At 42.5% G+C, this 18,628-nt stretch overlaps 1 pseudogene; it reads right to left on the bottom strand.

Annotated features, from left to right (window-relative positions):
• Window positions 1–15,545: 15,545 nt before the first annotated feature.
• LOC128323236 (eukaryotic translation initiation factor 2 subunit 1-like) lies at window positions 15,546–16,026 on the bottom strand (annotated as a pseudogene).
• Window positions 16,027–18,628: the final 2,602 nt, after the last annotated feature.

Raw genomic sequence — 18,628 nt, 5'->3', positions numbered from 1 at the left:
GGAATCTGTCTCTAGCAAATAATTGTCCCTATTTTTTCTCTTAAGAGTTGGTAGTGTGTTGCCATCCTTCAGTATTTCATATCCTTCTCAGAACCTCTAGAACAGGGGTTCTCAACGTTAGGTCTCCAGATATTATTGGACTTCAACTCCCATAATCCTCTGCCCCAGTGGCCTTTGGTTGGGAATTATGAGAGTTGAAGTCCAATAACATCTGACGACCCAACGGTGAGAATTCCTGCTCTAGAAGAGGGTTCAGCAACCTTTCACAAATAGTTCACCAAGTCTTCATCTATTCATTCCAGTTTATGTTTGTGTGTGCCAGTAATAATTTTAACATAGAAAGTCTAGTGATCAGACCTTAATGTGGAAGAGTGGGATTTGTGATGGTGTTTTTTGCCATTTTCGCTGTGTAAACATTAGTGAACAGAATTTCACCGACAAACCTAACAGAATAGAAAAGGGTTGTATTTAAAAAATTGCACACCTGAATTCATCAGCTCTTCGAACTTCCTTCTCAGCCCACTCTGAAAATTAAAGCAAAAGTACCCAGAATACATCCTTTTATTGTGCACTTAAAGGATCTGTTACATACCATGCATAAGAACATAAGAACAGCCCTGCTGGCACAGCCCAAGGCCCATCCAGTCCAGCATCCTGTTTTGCACAGTGGCCCACAAGATGCTGCTGGAAGCCACAGGCAGGAGTTGAGGGAATGCCCTCTCTCCTGCTGTTACTCCCCCGCAACTGGTACCCAGAGGCAGCCTGCCCCCGAGGCAGGAGGTGGCCTACAGCCCTCCGACTAGTAGCCGTCAATAGACCTCTCCTCCATGAACTTACCCAAACCCCTCTTAAAGCCATCCAGGTTGTTGGCTGTCACCATATCTCATGGCAGAGAATTCCACAAGCTGACTATGCGTTGTGTGAAAAAGTATTTCTGTTTGCTGGTCCTAGATTTCCTGGCAATCAATTTCATGGGATGACCCCTGGTTCTAGTGTTATGGGAGAGGGAGAAGAATTTCTCTCTATCCACTTTCTCCACACCATGCATGATTTTATAGACCTCTATCATGTCTCCCCGCAGTTGTCTTTTTTCTAAACTAAATAGCCCCATGTGTTGTAGCCTAGCCTCATAAGAAAGGTGCTCTGGGCCCTTGATCATCCTGGTTGCCCTCTTCTGCATCTTTTCCAGTTCTACAATGTCCTTTTTTAGATGTGGTGACCAGAATTGTACGCAGTACTCCAGGTGTGGCTGCACCATCGTTTTGTATAAGGGCATTATAATATTAGCAGTTTTATTTTCAATCCCCTTCCTAATGATCCCTAGCATGGAATTGGCCTTTTTAACAGCTGCCGCACATTGAGTTGACACTTTCAATGAGTTGTACACCCCGACCCCAAGATCCCTCTCCTGGTCAGTCACCGACAGCTCAGATCCCATCAGCATATACTTGAAGTTGGGGTTCTTCGTCCCAATGTGCATCACTTTACACTTGCCAGCATTGAACCACATTTGCCACTTTGTCGCCCACTCACCCAGTTTGGAGAGATCCTTTTAGAGCTCCTCACAATCCGTTTTGGATTTCACTACCCGAAAGAGTTTGGTATCATCTGCAAATGTGGTCACCTCGCTGCTTACCCCTGCTTCTAGATCATTTATGAATAAATTAAAAAGCACTGGTCCCAGTACAGATCCCTGGGGGACCCCACTTCTTACTTCCCTCCATTGCGAAAACTCTTCATTTATACCTACCCTCTGTTTCCTGTCTTTCAACCAGTTAGCAATCCACACATGTACTTGTCCCCTTATCCCATGACCGCTAAGTTTCCTCAGGAGTCGTCGATGAGCAACTTTGTCAAAAGCTTTTTGGAAGTCCAGGTATACTATGTTAACTGGATCACCTTGATCCACACACTTGTTGACACTCTCACTTGACCTTGATCCACACACTTGTTGACAAGATTTACCTTTGCGGAACCAATGCTGGTTCACTCCCAGCAGGGCCTGTTCTTCTATGTGCTTTACAATTTTATCCTTGAGGATGCTTTCCATCTATTTACCTGGACGGATGTTAAGCTAACCAGCCTGTAATTTCCTGGATCACCCCTGGATCCCTTCTTGAAAATTGGTGTTACATTGGCTACTCTTCAGTCCTCTGGTACAGAATCTGATTTCACAGATAAGTTACATATTTTAGCAAGGAGGTCAACAATTTCACATTTGAGTTCTTTGAGGACTCTTGGATGGATGCCATCCGCCCCTGGTGATTTGTTTGTTTTGTTTTTCCAGACAGTTTAGAACATCATTGTCACTTCTATCTGGCTCAGTTCTTTAGCCACCATCCCATGAAAAGCCTGGTTCAGGAACAGGTATATGCTCAGTATCCTCTACCGTGAAGATGGATGCAAAGAACTCATTTAGCTTCTCTGCAACCTCCATATCATCCTTAATAATCCCTTCCTGCTTCTGATGTATTTAAAGAAGTTTTTGTTATTCCCCTTGATACTTTTGGCTAAATGTTCCTCAAACTCTCTTTTTGCCTCCCTTATTGTTGCCTTGCATTTCTTTTGCAAGAGTCTGTGTTCCTTTCTGTTCTCTTTGTTTGGACAGGCCTTCCAATAGGGATGTGCGAAATGTTTCGGATACAAAACGTTTTGTACCCAAAACAGCCTGTTTCAGGTGTTTTGTAGACAAAACAAAACACCCATTTTCCAGATCCAAAAGTTTTGTATATAAAACAAAACATCCCTGTTTCGGCTACAAAATGTTTTGTTGTTTCAGACCTCCATTTTGTGGTGATCTCTGAGTCAGTCTCCATTTTGTGTTTGACATCTCTTTGAATTTCCCCCACCCTTCCAGCCTTCTGATCAGTTACCTAAATCATGGGCTGACCTGCTGACAATTCCCTCCTTGTTCCCCATTGGCTCTTTTGCTTCTTCCCACTCTTTACTGACCCCACACTGGCCAGGGGAAGGGTTGCTAACCCATGGGGTGCTGGGTTCTGCTGTTTCTGTGGTGTTCTGAGTGTAGATTCTCTGGTAGCATATGAGAGTGGATTCTTGTTTTTCACTGAAAATCTGATATGCTACCAGAGAATCTACAATGAACACCTCAGAAACAACAAAACCCAGTACCCCACAGGCTTGTGGGTATGGGGGTGGTTGGCACCCTATGTGCACTACACAACCCCTCGCTCTGGGCAACCCCAGTGCCCCCCAAGTGGAATTATGCGGCTGCTGAAACCTCCATTATTCCCTATGGGAGAAATCTTAAAGACACGTAAACTTCAACAAACCACAAAAGATCAGCCCTTTGCCCAATTCCTTTGAAATAATTCTGGAAGTTTCCTTGCCCCCATTGGGCACTACCACCCACCACACTCTGCTCTGGGTCATCCCTTTCCCCTTGATTTGAAGTGATACATTTGCTGGAATCCCCATTATTCCCTATGGGAAAATTCTTAAAGATGTGTAAACTTAGAAAATTCACAAAAAATCAGCCCTTTGCCTAATTCCTTTGAAATTTGGGTGGTAGCTTCCACCCATTGGACACTACCACCACCACCCACTCTTTTTGCCCTGGGACCCTTTTTAAAAAATCCAAATTGATTCAGATTCGGATTCAGAAAATTTTGCTACAAAACTAAACAGGGCTGATTCGGATTCAGAAAATTTGGGTACAAAACAAAACGGGGATGTTTCGATTCGGATACAAATCGAAACAAGAAAATTCAAAAATGCACACCCCTACCTTCCAATTTCGGAAGGAAGTCTTCTTCCCTTTTATGGCTTCCGTGACAGTACCCGTTAGCCATGCTGGCATCTTCCTGGACTTAGTGGTACCTTTCCTCTTTTGGGGTATACAATCTAACTGGGCTTCTAGTATTGTGGTTTTGAGTAAACTCCATACACTCTGGAGCGAAGTGACTCTCCTGATTTTCCCTTTCAGCTTCCTTTTCACCATACTCCTCATTTTAGAGAAGTTTCCTCTTCTGAAATACAAAATGTCTGTGTTAGACATCCTTGGTGATTCTCTCCCCACATGTATACAATCTAACATTATTCTGAGATAGCCCCATGCTGCGGCATTCTATTGAAAAGCACAGTGGTGCTGCTTTCAAGCACACAGTACCTCCATGGTTCCCAATGAAAATTGTGTCACTGCAGCAATGACGCTGTGCTTCAGAGCCACTGAGAATCATGAGAACTGTGTCACTACAGCAATGGCACTGCGCTTAAGAGCCATGGAGGCTTTGTGTGTTTGCAACCAGAGCCAGTGTGCTTTTCAGTCACATGCTGCAGCATGGTGGCATCTTGCTTAGAGGAAATTTAGGCTGCACAATAGTGTGAGTGTCACTCAAAATCATTTTGCATTCCACTTTTTGCACACGTACCATAGGATGCTGATTCCTGCTCTAGAAATTAACCCTCCTTGAGGATGCATTGTGTTTCTAGTATGCAGTGGATGCACAGCACTAAGGCTCTATGCAGTGCACACAGCATATAGCAGGTAGAATCTTCAGCAATGTGTAATAGTGGGTAGGATGTTTGGACTGTAACCCTTGGTACAAAATATGGTTGTAATCAGAGAGAACCCCTATTTTTATCTGCAAAATGTTGGAGGTATGTGCTTGGCTTGTCTGCTTTGGTAATCTGGAATAATGTGATCTAAGTAAAGTAAAGTTGTGCCATTGAGTCAATGACAACTTGTAGTGACCACAGAGCCATGTGGTTTTCTTTGGTAGAATACAGGAGGGGTTTACCATTGCCATATACCGCTCAGTATAAGATGATACCTCTCAGCATCTTCCTATATTGCTGCTGCCCAATATAGGTGTTTCCCATAATCTGGGGAACATACCAGTGGGGATTCGAACCATCAACCTCTTGCTCACTAGGCAAGTAAAAGTAAAAGTGTGCCATCAAGTCGATTTCGACTCCTGGCGCCTACAGAGCCCTGTGGTTTTCTTTTGCAGAATACAGGAGGGGTTTACCATTGCCTCCTCCCGCACAGGAGTGATGACCACAGAGCCATGTGGTTTTCTTTGGTAGAATAGCAGAGGGGTTTACCATTGCCTCCTTCCACGCAGTATGAGATGATGCCTTTCAGCATCTTCCTATATCGCTGCTGTCCAATATAGTACCAGCAGGGATTCGAACCAGCAACATTCTGCTTGTTAGTCAAGCATTTCCCCTCTGCGCCACTTAAGGTGACTCGCTAGGCAAGTTATTCCCACTTTATTACCAGATTTCATTTGTCGCATGCTTGTAGTCGGAATTGCATGCCACACCTCCTAGGTTGCTTTGCCTTGCCCCATACATGGTCACAGGCCTCGTTACTTTGATTAATAAAATGTTGGAGGAAATGACAGTAGAAGCCTCATAGGCACATAGCAACCTGCTGTTGACTGAGACAGACCATTGGTCCATCTAGCTCAGTATTGTCTACTCTGACTGACTCTCCAGGGAATTTTTCTCAACCCTACCTGGAGATGCCAGGGACTGACACCAGGACCTTCTGTGTGCTAAGCCCATTTTTGCTTAGGAGATGGAAAATAGAAGCAAACATTACAAACAAGCTGTCTCCACCTAAATGTGGACATTATTGTGGTCTTCACCATTTGACAAATCAAAGGAAGGCAGAAGGAGGGCTCATGTCTTGTCAGCATTCTTCATTAGAACGCAGAGCTCAGTCCTTCAGGAGAAGCTGTGACCTTGTGGCATTATGTGGGAGGAAAGGGCTCCACAGAGGTGAAACAGATTCACTGTATGCCGAGCTACGACAGAGTGCTGGTGAACATTTTTATTGGCAGGAACTATAGGAGGAAGCAGGTGGAAAGAGGTAGGGGCCAAACTGGGATGCAGGAAACATCTGTGCCTCAAAGGGGAAAAGACAGAGAAAATATGAACAGAAAATGGAAAACATGTTTCTATATTTCTTATTCATGTTTAAACAATATTATGTATGTTTATATACCTCATATAGTATATTTATGTACTGCTTTGCTTGAGGCAACTATTAACCCAAAAGAATACAACTCGTTGTGAAGATTAATTTTCTATTGTATTGTAGCAAAAATAAAAATCCTACAAAAACACTGGCAGCTATATATTTTTTATTAAAGTTAATTACATCCCACCTGTCATTAAGCTCAAAACATCTTAAAAAAATAATTTAAAAGCCAATACTTTCTCAAAACATTTGCAATAACCAGACAAAAAGAAAGCAAGTCCACCAGCATCAGACTCATTTCTTAATCTTCGGATCACCATCACATCATAAAAGCCAAATCTCTCCTAACTAAACATGTTTTCCAACATGTCTCTCTTAAAGATCACGAGGGAGGTATTCTGGTGAACCTCCTTGGGGAGGTCATTCCATAGCATTGTGAACCAACTTTTAAGGTCCCTGTTCCTTGCTGATGATGATTTTATCAGGCTTAGTTAATGGTATTTAGAATAGGGTCTGTGCTGCAGATCTTTCGGAGATTCATTCTCTCAGTGGAATATGGTGCAGCTTCTCTGAAGTATGAAGGTACCCAACCTCCTTGCAAAAATATGTAACTTATCCCTACAATCAGGCTCTGTACTAGAGGATTGGAAAGTAGCTAATGTAACATTTTCAAAAAGGGATTGGGGGGGGGGCGATACAGGGAATTATAGGCCGGTTAGCTTAATGTCTGTGCCAGCAAATTGATGGAAAGCATTCTCAAAAATAAAATTGTTAAGCATATAGAAGAACAGGCCCTGCAGAAGGAGAACCAGCATGGCTTTTGCAAAGGTAAATCTTGCCTCACCAACCTTTTGGAGTTCTTTGAAAGTATCAACAGGCATGTGGATAGAGGTGATCTGGTTGACGTAGTATACATGGATTTCAAAAAAGCATTTTACAAAGTTCCCCATCAAAAGCTCTTGAATAAACTTAGCAGTCATGGGATAAGGGGACAGGTTCAATTGTGGATTGATAACTGGTTAAACTTCGGATCACCATCACATCATACAAGCCAAATCTCTCCTCACAAAACTTGTTTTACAACATGTTTCTCTTAAAGATCAGGAGGGAGGCATTTAGGAAATGCGATGTAAGTATAAATAGAGAGTTTTCACAATGGAGGGAAGTAAGAAGTAGTGTCCCACAGGGACAAGCCTGAATTGAAAACAGGCGCTCCTGGCCACTGCTGCCACCTGGGCCTCCAGCAACAGTGACGAATCCAGGAGTACCCCCAAGCTGCACACCTGTTTCTTCCAAGGTACTACCACCCCCTCAAGAACAGGATATCTCCCCACTTCATGGGCTCGAGAGCCCCTGACACACAGCACTTCCGACTTATCTGGATTCAGCTTCAATTTATTGGTTCACATCCAGCCCATTACCGCCTCCAGGCAATGGTCAAGCTCCTCAACCGCCTCTCCTGATTGAGATGGAATAGGGAGATAGAGCTGGGCATCATCAACATACTGGTGGCCCCTCACTCCCAACCTCCTGACAACCTCTCCCAGGGGCTTCATATAGATGTTGAAAAGCATAGGGGATAAGATCAACCCCTGAGGAACCCCACAGGTCAACTCCCAGGAACCTGAACAAAATTCCCCCATGACAACTCTTTGATATCAACCCTGGAGATAGGAGTGAAACCACCACAATGCAGTGACTCCAACCCCCAGATCCCAAAGTCTTTCCAAAAGGATACCATGGTCAATGGTATCAAAGGACGCTGAGAGATTGAGGAGAACCAGCAGGGTAGCACTGCCCCTGTCCCTCTCCCAATAAAGGTTATCAACCAGGGTGACCAAGGCCGTTTCGGTGCTGTGACCAGGCCTGAAGCCAGACTGGAATTGATCTAAATAATCAAATACTATGGTTGACATAGTATACCTGGACTTCCAAAAGGCTTTCAACAAAGTTCCTCATCAAAGATTCTTGAGAAAACTTAGCAGTCATGGGATAAGGGGACAAATACACATGTGGATTGCTAACTGGTTGAAGGACAGGAAACAGAGGGTAGGTATAAATGGAGTTTTCATAATGGAGGAAAGTAAGAAGTGGGGTCTCCCAAGGATCTGTACTCAGACCGGTGCTTTTTACTTTATTCATAAATAATCTAGAAGTTGGTGTAAGCAGTGAGGTGGCCAAATTTGCAGATGACACCAAACTACTCAGGGTAGTAAAATCCAAAACAGATTATGAGGAGCTCCAAAAGTCTTCAAACTGGGGGAGTGGGCAACAAAATGGAAAATGTGGTTCAATGTTAGGCAAGTGTAAAGTGATGCATATTGGGGCAAAAAACACCAACAACATATACACTGATGGAATGTGAGCTGTCGGTGACTGACCAGGAGAGGGATCTTGGGGTTCATGGTGGACAGCTGAGTTGTGGTTGACTCTGTGCGCAGCAGCTGTGAAAAAGGCCAATTCCATGCTAGGGATCATTAGGAAGGGAATTGAAAATAAGCCTAACCTACTTCACAGGGTTATTGTGAGGAGAAACCTAAGTATGTAGTACACCGCTCTGGGCTCCTTGGAGGAAGAGCAGGATAGAAAATGTAAAATCAATCAATCAATCAATCAATCAATCAATCAATCATATTATAATGCCCTTATACAAAACTACGGTGCGGCCAGATTTGGACTATTGCGTACAATTCTTGACACCCCATCTAAAAAACAACATTGTAGAACTGGAAAAGGTGCAGAAGAGGACAACCAAGATGATTGGGGGCCTAGAACATCTTTCTTATGATTCAAGGCTACAACACCTGGGACTTTTTAGTTTTTAAAAAAGACTACTGTGGGGAGGCATGAAGAAGTCTATAAAATCAAGCAGGTGTGAAGAAAGTTGATAAAAAATAATTTCCCTTAACACAAGAAGAACCCTTAAAATTATACACTATGCTAAAATGAACAAAATTCCTCTCACTATATTGGCTTTTGATGCTGAAAAGGCTTTTGAGAAACTAGAACCTAATTACCTACAACACCTACTAGATAAACTTTAATTTGGACCATAAAAATAATAAATGCTTTATTATTATTATTACATTTTATATCCTGCTCTTCCTCCAAGGAGCCCAGAGCGGTGTACTACATACTTAGGTTTCTCCTATCACAACAACCCTGAGAAGTAGGTTAGGCTAAGAGAGAAGTGACTGGCCCAGAGTCACCCAGCAAGTCTCATGGCTGAATGGGGATTTGAACTCGGGTCTTCCCAGTCCTAGTCCAGTGCTCTAGCCACTATACCACACTGTCTCCACTTTATATGATACCCTGACAGCCAAGGTATTGGCTAATGGTCTATAACCAGAAGACTTCAAAATTCAGAGGGGGACTAGACAAGGCTGCCCAGTATCCGCACTTCTATTTGCCCTTTCTATCTAACCCTTGGCGAATGCAATGAGATCATCATTAAAAATTAAAGGAATTAAAATTAAGGACATAGAGCATAAAATTAGTCTCTATGCAGATGACATCACTCTATACCTGACCAATGCAAACCAAGCAATCTTGAGTATAAAAAGTATCTTAGAAGACTTCAAGAAGGCATCAAGTTTTAGCATCAATATCAGTAAATCCATAATGGCTAATGGTAATTCTTCAGTGGAAGAAAATTTACAGCTACAAAATGAGATACAACTCAAATGGGCAAAAGAAAAGTGGAAGCTATTAGGACACCTACTGATGGCACCTCACTCATTGGGAGGTTATGGTTATGGATTAAAAAAGATTCCTACTGAAAAATGATACCAATCAAAACCTAAGTGCATTATACTATGCCAGCTGGGAACCCTTCTAGAAATATACAGAAGAGGGTAAGGACCCAATGCATGACCCTAATGCTCTAAACTACATTTACTCTTGGTGAAAGTGAATGTTCATTTGTACAAACCCGCTGATTCTAGTCTGTATGTTCAAAACTGGTTATTTAATTAATGCTGCAGTTGGAATTGATGTTATAAAGATGTGTCATTGTTATTCCATAATATGATACCTACCTGTCATTGTATTTTGAAGGGGAAAATTCTAATACAATAAATAAATAAATAAATAAATATCCCTCTCTCATAACACTAGAACCAGGGGTCATCACATGAAATTGATTTCCAAGAAATTTAGGACCAACAAAAGGAAGGACTTTCTCACACAATGCATAATTAATCTATATGGAATTCTCTGCCAGGAGATGTGGTGACAGCCAACAACCTGGATAGCTTTAAGACGTGTTTGGATAACTTCATGGAGGAGAGGTCTGTCAACAGCTACTTGTCTGAGGGCTATAGGCCACCTCCAGCCTCAGAGGCAGGATGCCTCTGAACACAAGTTACAGGGGAGTACCTGTAGCAGCAGGAGAGAGGGCATGCCCTCAGCTCCTGCCTGTGGGCTTCCAGCAGCATCTGGTGGGCCACTGTGTGAAAACGGCTGCTAGACTAGATGGGCCTTGGGCCTGATCCAGCAGGGCTGTTCTTATGTTCAGCTTTAATTTAAGCATCATTATGCCTTTCTGCCAATGTACCATGAAGCCTCCCAAACACAAAATGTCTGATTATGAGCCTCTTAGGTTGGCAATGGCCACTTGCAACAAACTCTGAGAACAATCTGAATAGTGCCATGAAGCCTCCCAAACACAAAATGTCCGATTATGAGCCTCTTAGGTTGACAATGGCCACTTGCAACAAACTCTGAGAACAATCTGCATAGTGCCATGATTTTTCAAGCACTTGCTGTTACAATATGGTATTGTACTATGCCATATAAATATGCAGTATGAATATGGTATAGATGCTGCTCACAGGATTGCTGCTCTGACTGTCCCTCATGAGCTGTGACTTGGACATACATATATACTTCCTTACTTACTGCACAAGTCATCTGAGATCTTGGCTGAAGCTTTCCCTGTTGGACTGGGGACTAGGGGCATAACACATCAGTACAACCCTGGCAGTATACAGTATTTAGTTAGTGGGGTCGGTGCCTTCTGAACAGAGCCACTATAAAGAGGATGCTAATAGAGCCCACAGTAATATTACCTGAAACACAAGAGTCTGGTTGAACAAGGCCTTTTGCATCAAATGAAGAAGTTCCACAACCATTTTCCGAACAGCAGCAGCTACTTATCTAGCCAGACAGATGTTCAGGGATGTTAAGTGATGCTCTGGCAAAGACTGCTGGCTAATCTCCATCTTCACACATTTCTTTCAGTGGTATTTAACATATAAAACATTCACCAGGGAGAAAGCTTGATCCAGTGAAACCCTTGTGAGATGAACTCTTAATGACTTCCCACTGAATCCTGTGCATATGGGGTTCATGGGATTCCATCCAAAGAGCATCTGTATGTATCTCAACTTTGACTTTATACTTCCTGACAAAAATGCATTGGACAAAACTACTTCTGCTGCTCTCTCCTAGCAGTAACAAAGTGGAACAATGGGATTCACCATGCAGAGAGGCAGGTGTTGATATCAGGGGCTGACATTCTAACTAAGGCAGTGGCAGCATACATGCCTGCAGTGTGGAGAGCTTTCTTAGCTCCACAGCCTGGAGTATATGGTGTGTGTGTGTGTGTGTGTGTGTGTGTGTGTGTGTGTGTGTGTGTGTGTGTGATTTTTGCCTATCTCTGGTTCCCCAGAAATGACAGGGGCCACCCAAAAATATGTGCCGGAGGGTTGTATAGCCTTCAGGGACATATTCTGGGATGATGCAGGGCACTTCTGAGGGAAGCAGAGATCAGTGAGAGTTCTCTCCCCCACCGCCCACCCCCATCTTGCATGCTTCATGCTGTGGTACTCTGGAAGCCTTCTGCAACATGAGCTCATCTTCCTGATCCACGGCCACTGTCTTGTTCAGAGACGGGCCACTCAAACTTTTGTTCAGGCCCACATTCCATGAGCCCCCAGCCTGGAGAGGAGAGCTGGTCTTGTGATAGCAAGGATGATTTGTCCCATTAACTAAACAGGGTCTACCCTGGTTGCATATGAATGGGAGACTTGATGTGTGAACACTGTAAGATATTACCCTTAGGGGATGGAGCCACTCTGGGAAGAGCAGAAGGTTCCAAGTTACCACCCTGGCTTCTCCAAGATAGGGCTGAGAGAGATTCCTGCCTGCAACCTTGCAGAAGCTGCTGCCAGTCTGTGTAGACAATATTGAGCAAGATGGACCAATGGTCTGACTCAGTATATGGCAGCTTCCTACGTTCCTATGATTTTATATGAAATCAGACTATTGGCCCTTCTCGTCTAATGTACTCTGATTGGTAGCAGCTGTCCCAGGCAGATGTTTTTCCTAGCCCTGCTGTCTGTGATTCACTTACTAAAGTGTTGAATCTCTGAACACTTATTATCACTTGTGAAATTCATCAACATTTGGTTCATTTGCCTTAGTTATTGTTTCAGTTTAATGGCTTGTGATCTAACCATTTTGTTTTCCTTAATGTTTGTTGTGCTCTGCTGGTCAGTACTCCAAAAACATTTGGGGACCCAAGTTTGAGAGAATCCCTGACTTAGTGCTTGTGATCACTTGACCTCTCACATGACTTGGGAGAGCTGGGAGAACTGGTCTTGTGGTAGCAAGCATGACTTGTCCCCTTAGCTAAGCAGGGTCTGCCCTGGTTGCATATGAATGGGAGACTAGAAGTGTGAGCACTGTGAGATATTCCCCTCAGGGGATGGAGCCACTCTGGGAAGAGCAGAAGGTTTCAAAGTTCCTTCCCTGGCATCTCCAAGATAGGGCTGAGAGAGATTCCTGCCTGCAGCCTTGGAGAAGCCGCTGCCAGTCTCGCAGGGTGGCCAGAACCTCAGGGGTATACTTATCAGTCAAATGGGCCGTAGCCCAAAATTTGGCTTTAAAAAAGCCAAATCTGGCAGCAGAGCCGGTCTGTGTTTATGCTGGCCTTGGGCCGAAATAAACCAATACAGTGGACAATACTGAGCTAGATGGACCTATGGTCTGACTCAGTATACAGCAGCTTCCTATGCTCCCATGTTCCTATTTCAAATATGAACAAACAGCACTGCATCCTGCAGTGTTCCTGCTCAGGATCTGGCCCTGGACTTGACCCTCCACTTGAGAAAGCTGGCAGGGCTATTGGAATTGGAAACACATCTTGTGATGCAACAAACTCACATTGTCCCAGCAACAAGGCCAGATGAGAGAGGCACTTATGAAAATGATTACAAATACAAATACGATGCATATTTATACACCGCTATATAGTATATATTTATATACTACATTGCCTAGTAACTTTTGTCAGGAAGTTACTGTGGAGGATAGGAATGTAGGAAGCTTCCATTTACTGAGTCAGACCATAGGACCATCTAGCTCAGTATTATCTACTGTGGTGGTTTTGGTTAATCCATTCATTGATCCAGACTATCTTTTGAATGGTGCTTTAGTTACTTGTATTCCAGTCCTGGAGTAGAGGCGGGCTTACAAACAGCCAGCAGCAAGAGCACTTGTTAGAATATATTAACAGTGAGGTGTTGTGTGTACAGCTTTAAATGCAAAGTGCAAGTCACTGTGTTACAGCAGGTGGTGTAACCGGCAACATGTGAAGCCTGTCAACAAGTAATCAGGTTCTGAGTGATGACCTGAGGTAATTGGTCATTGCCTGTATAAGAGTAAAGCCCAAACCAGAGCAACTCGTCCACAGTGGTAAATGCTGTGGTCCACCCGGCTGCTGCTGTATACAGGTGAAACTCGGAAAATTAGAATATCGTGCAAAAGTCCATTAATTTCAGTAATGCAAATTAAAAGGTGAAACTGATATATGAGACAGACACATTACATGCAAAGCGAGATAAGTCAAGCCTTAATTTGTTATAATTGTGATGATCATGGCATACAGCTCATGAAAACCCCAAATCCACAATCCCAGAAAATTAGAATATTACATGGAACCAAGAAGACAAGGATTGAAGAATAGAACAATATCGGACCTCTGAAAAGTAGAAGCATGCATATGTATTCAGTACTTGGTTTGGGCCCCTTTTGCAGCAATTACTGCCTCAATGCAGCGTGGCATGGATGCTATCAGCCTGTGGCACTGATGAGGTGTTATGGAAGACCAGGATGCTTCATTAGCGGCCTTCAGCAATTCTGCATTGTTTGGTCTCATGTCTCTCATCCTTCTCTTGGCAATGCCCCATAGATTCTCTATGGGGTCAGGTCAGGCGAGTTTGCTGGCCAATCAAGCACAGTACACTGTATACTTTTCAGAGGTCCGATATTATTCTATTCTTCAATCCTTGTCTTCTTGGTTCCATGTAATATTCTAATTTTCTGAGATTGTGGATTTGGGGTTTTCATGAGCTGTACGCCATGATCATCACAATTATAACAAATTAAGGCTTGACTTCTCTCGCTTTGCATGTAATGCGTCTGTCTCATATATCAGTTTCACCTTTTAATTTGCATTACTGAAATTAATGGACTTTTGCACGATATTCTAATTTTCCGAGTTTCACCTATATATGCTGTATCTATGTGCCTTATATATGTGAATGACTACGTGTAACTGGACTTACTGAGATGATATATCATGTAAGTGACCTCAACTTCAATATACTCAACCAAGTGGGACACAGGTGATTTACTCTGCAACAAGGGCACAGCACCCAACAGCACTGAAAAGCAGTCTGCACTTGCTTCTCTGTAAATCATGAGGTCATTCACACAATCAAAAACTGTGTTCTACCCAAGTTTGGGAGTTGTGTGTGCTCCCAATTTTCAGTTGTGTGGTGGAAGCAAGGTAGAAGAAAAACCTGGGTGGAAGTGATTGTGTGGAAGCAAGTTAGGAAGAAAACCTGGGTAGAAGTGATTGTGTCACTGCGTAGCTTTTCCTGAGTCCTGCCTTGCTTTCACACAATCACTTCTACCCAGGTTTTCCTCTCACCTTGCTTCCATACAACCAAAATCTGGGAGCACAAACAGCTCCCAGACCCAGGTAGAACACAGTTTTTGATTCTGTGAATGACCTCAATATCTGTCTCATTGAACCATTAATATTCCTGATTCAACTCCACTGTCTTGTCCTTGCATACCACAACTCTCTCCTCTGGTCTGGATTCTACAGTTTCTAGGCTGAGGCAGAGGGAAGGTTAACCTCTGTTGCTCAGGCAACAGGGATACTTTGCCTCTTACAGCTGAACCTGGATGTTCCACGAGATGCAGCATCTAAAAACCAGACAGCTAGAGAGGAGGTCACTCTGTTTGCTCTCAGGGAATCCAAAATGAAGCAGAACTCAGAGAAAGACAACGCAGGGTGCCGTAACCCTCTCCACTCCAGCCAAGGACCATGGGGAAGGCATAGGCCAAGCCAGGGCCAATTAATATGTTACTGGATGTGATTGCTGCTTTCCTATGGTTGGATCCATATTAAGGACTGTCTTCTCCTGCACAATCCTCCCAATATTTTCAGATTAGAAGAGGAGCCTTTGCTAAATGTTCTCTCAGAATGAGATTCACTGGGACATGAGAGAAAGCCTTTTCCTTTTTAAAAAACAACCAAATCTGTCCTTGTAAAGATTGAACTTCACTTCTTTTAGTTTGTCTAACTAAAAGTATGCTTGAAGGCATCATAGGCACCATATCCAGGTCTTTTGTACTTGTCATCAAATACCCAAGCAGTTCTCTGGAACAGGGTCTCCAGCGGCTCATCCTTGGTGTGCTCCAAAACCTCAGCAACATGACGAAGAATGCTGTAAACAGTTTTTGATTTGGTGAATTTGTCTTCACATTTAATTGGTTCCTCTGGGGAAACTCTTCTTTTTGACAAATCATTATAATCTTTCTCTTTATCAACCCTGATGATGATGACACATTCATTCCTGCCAATTCAGATGAGTTTGTTTATACAATGGATACGTCTCTTGGACAGCTCACTGAGTAGGATCATGCCCTCAATATTGTTATATTCCAGCAGGCTAACGTAGATTCCCATTTCTGCAATGGACCGAACGTTAACCATGACCACATCTTCTACTTCTGGAAATTTATGCAGGTAAAATCTACAGCTTAGTCCAGGCATCCTGTCCGCTTTTTAGTTTGTATAACAGATTTGGAACATGATAATATAGGCACAACTCTGTTTCAAGAGCATCAATAACTACTGGTGGAAGTCACGACTATGATGATTATACTATTTTTTATCTTGATTAATGCTGATATATTGTGCCCTATCCAACCCCAGCACAGTACCTCCAGTGACTGTTGCTGGTGTCTGTCTTATGTTTCTTTTAGATCGTGAGCCCTTTGGGGACAGGGAGACATCTTATTTATTAACTATTTCTCTTTGTAAACTGCCCTGAGCCATTTTTGGAAGGGCAGTATAGAAATCAAATTCATCATCATCATCATCATCATCATCATCATCATCATCACTGCTAAACACTGTCCATATTTTCAGTAGCGATATAGCAATGGAGTTTGGATTAGACAAGTGTGCTGCATTAATAATGAACAGAGGGAAAATAACCAAAACAGAAGGAATAGAACTGCCCAATGGAAGCAAGATCAAGAACCTGGAAGAGAAAGAACATTACAAATACTTGGGCATTCTCCAGGCTGATAACATCACACACACTTAAGTTAAAAGAAAAATTGGAAGTGAATACATCAGGAGAGTTAGAAAAATCCTCAAGTCCAAACTCAATGGCGGGAACACCATACAAGCCATAAACACCTCGGCTATACTTGTTATCAGATACACTTCAGGAATAATAGACTGGACCCAGGCAGAGCTAGAGACACTAGATCGTAAGACCAGGAAAATCATGACCATCAATCATGCTCTGCACCCCCGCAGTGATGTCGATAGGCTATACCTCCCTCACAGCTCAGGTGGAAGAGGAATGCTGCTAGTCCATCAAACAGTAGAGGAGGAGAAAAGAGTCCTTGAAGAATATATCAAGGACAGTGAAGAAGATGGACTTCAAATGGTCAATAACTCAAAACTATTCAACACCAATGAAACAAAGCAGGCCTACAAGAAAGAACAAGTCAAGAACCGAGCAGAAAAATGGAGAAATAAGCCACTGCATGGTCAATATTTTCACAATATAAGTGGAAAATCAGACATCACCAAGACCTGGCAATGGCTTAAGAATGGTTACTTGAAGAAAGAAACAGAGGGTTTAATACTGGCTGTACAAGAACAGGTGCTAAGAACAAATGCAATAAGAGCAAAAGTCAAAAAATCCACAACAAACAGCAAGTGCAGCCTTTGTAAAGAAGCAGATGAAACAGTGGACCACCTAATCAGCTGTTGTAAAAAGATCGCACAGACTGACTACAAACAAAGGCATGACAAAGTAGCAGGGATGATACACTGGAACATCTGCAAAAAATACAAGCTACCTGTAGCCAAGAATTGGTGGGACCATAAAATTGAAAAAGTTGAAGAAAATGAAGATGTAAAAATATTATGGGACTTCCGACTACAGACATCTGCCACACAATACACCAGATATAACTGTAGTCAAGAAGAAAGAAAAACAAGTTAAAATAATCGACATAGCAATACCAGGGGATAGCAGAATAGAAGAAAAAGAAATAGAAAATATCACCAAATACAAAGATCTACAAATTGAAATTGAAAGGCTGTGGCAGAAAAAGACCAAAATAATCCCAGTGGTAATTGGCGCCCTGGGTGCAGTTCCAAAAGACCTTGAAGAGCACCTCAACACCATAGGGGCCACAGAAATAACCATCAGCCAATTACAAAAACCAGCTTTACTGGGAACAGCCTATATTCTGCGACGATATCTATAAAAACAGCAACAACACTGACAATAAAATCCAGCCATCCCAGGTCCTTGGGAAGGACTCGATGTCTGGATAAAACAAACCAGTCAATAACACCTGTCGGACTGTGTAAATAATAATAATAATAATAATAATAATAATAATAATAATAATAATAATAATAATATATTTTAGCTGACAATATTATTTAATGCCACAGTTTGCATCCTTTTCTTAGATATTTTTAATAAAGTAATGAGCACTACCCACTTAACCATATTTTAAATATACCTGAATCCTTTATCTGAGATCTTTGGGGAAGCTGGACTGATAATCTGGTATAATTCCTGAATCAATTATATTTTATGATGATGTTTAATAAAGTCTCAATTATTAGTATTCCTATGCTGTTTGCTGCTAGTTTTCCCTAGTGGGGGCGGGCGGAGCAGAATATAAACATTTAAAATTAATAAGTAATAGCAACTGTGCTGATATAAAATCAAAACTGTTGTACATGTTTGTGGGGCAGAGAACTAGAACCCCCATCTGTGTTCTGATCTAGAACTCCGTTTGTGTTTTGATATGCACATGAACTTCTTGATACTTTTTCAATGGTATGGTAAGCATATGCCTTACTCCTTGCTCCTTTACAGCAGCTGCACATCCCATAGACCACTAACAACCAGGTTCAGAGTGTTCTGCCAAACATTTCAAAAATGACAAGGAAGGAAGAAGAAATTCTCCTTGGTCCCCTTTGATGTTCACTGAAACATCTGTGTATCAAACAAAAAGAAACTCCCTTGATACCTAGCTTCTGTCTCCTGTGTGGCATCCCAATCCCTCGTTTTAGCTGCTATGGTGCAAGTAGAGTTTGTACCACCAACAATGCAA

The sequence above is a fragment of the Hemicordylus capensis genome, chromosome 4, assembly GCF_027244095.1.
Source record: "Hemicordylus capensis ecotype Gifberg chromosome 4, rHemCap1.1.pri, whole genome shotgun sequence".
Taxonomy (NCBI): domain Eukaryota; kingdom Metazoa; phylum Chordata; class Lepidosauria; order Squamata; family Cordylidae; genus Hemicordylus; species Hemicordylus capensis.
This window is presented reverse-complemented; position numbering and strand designations above follow the sequence as displayed.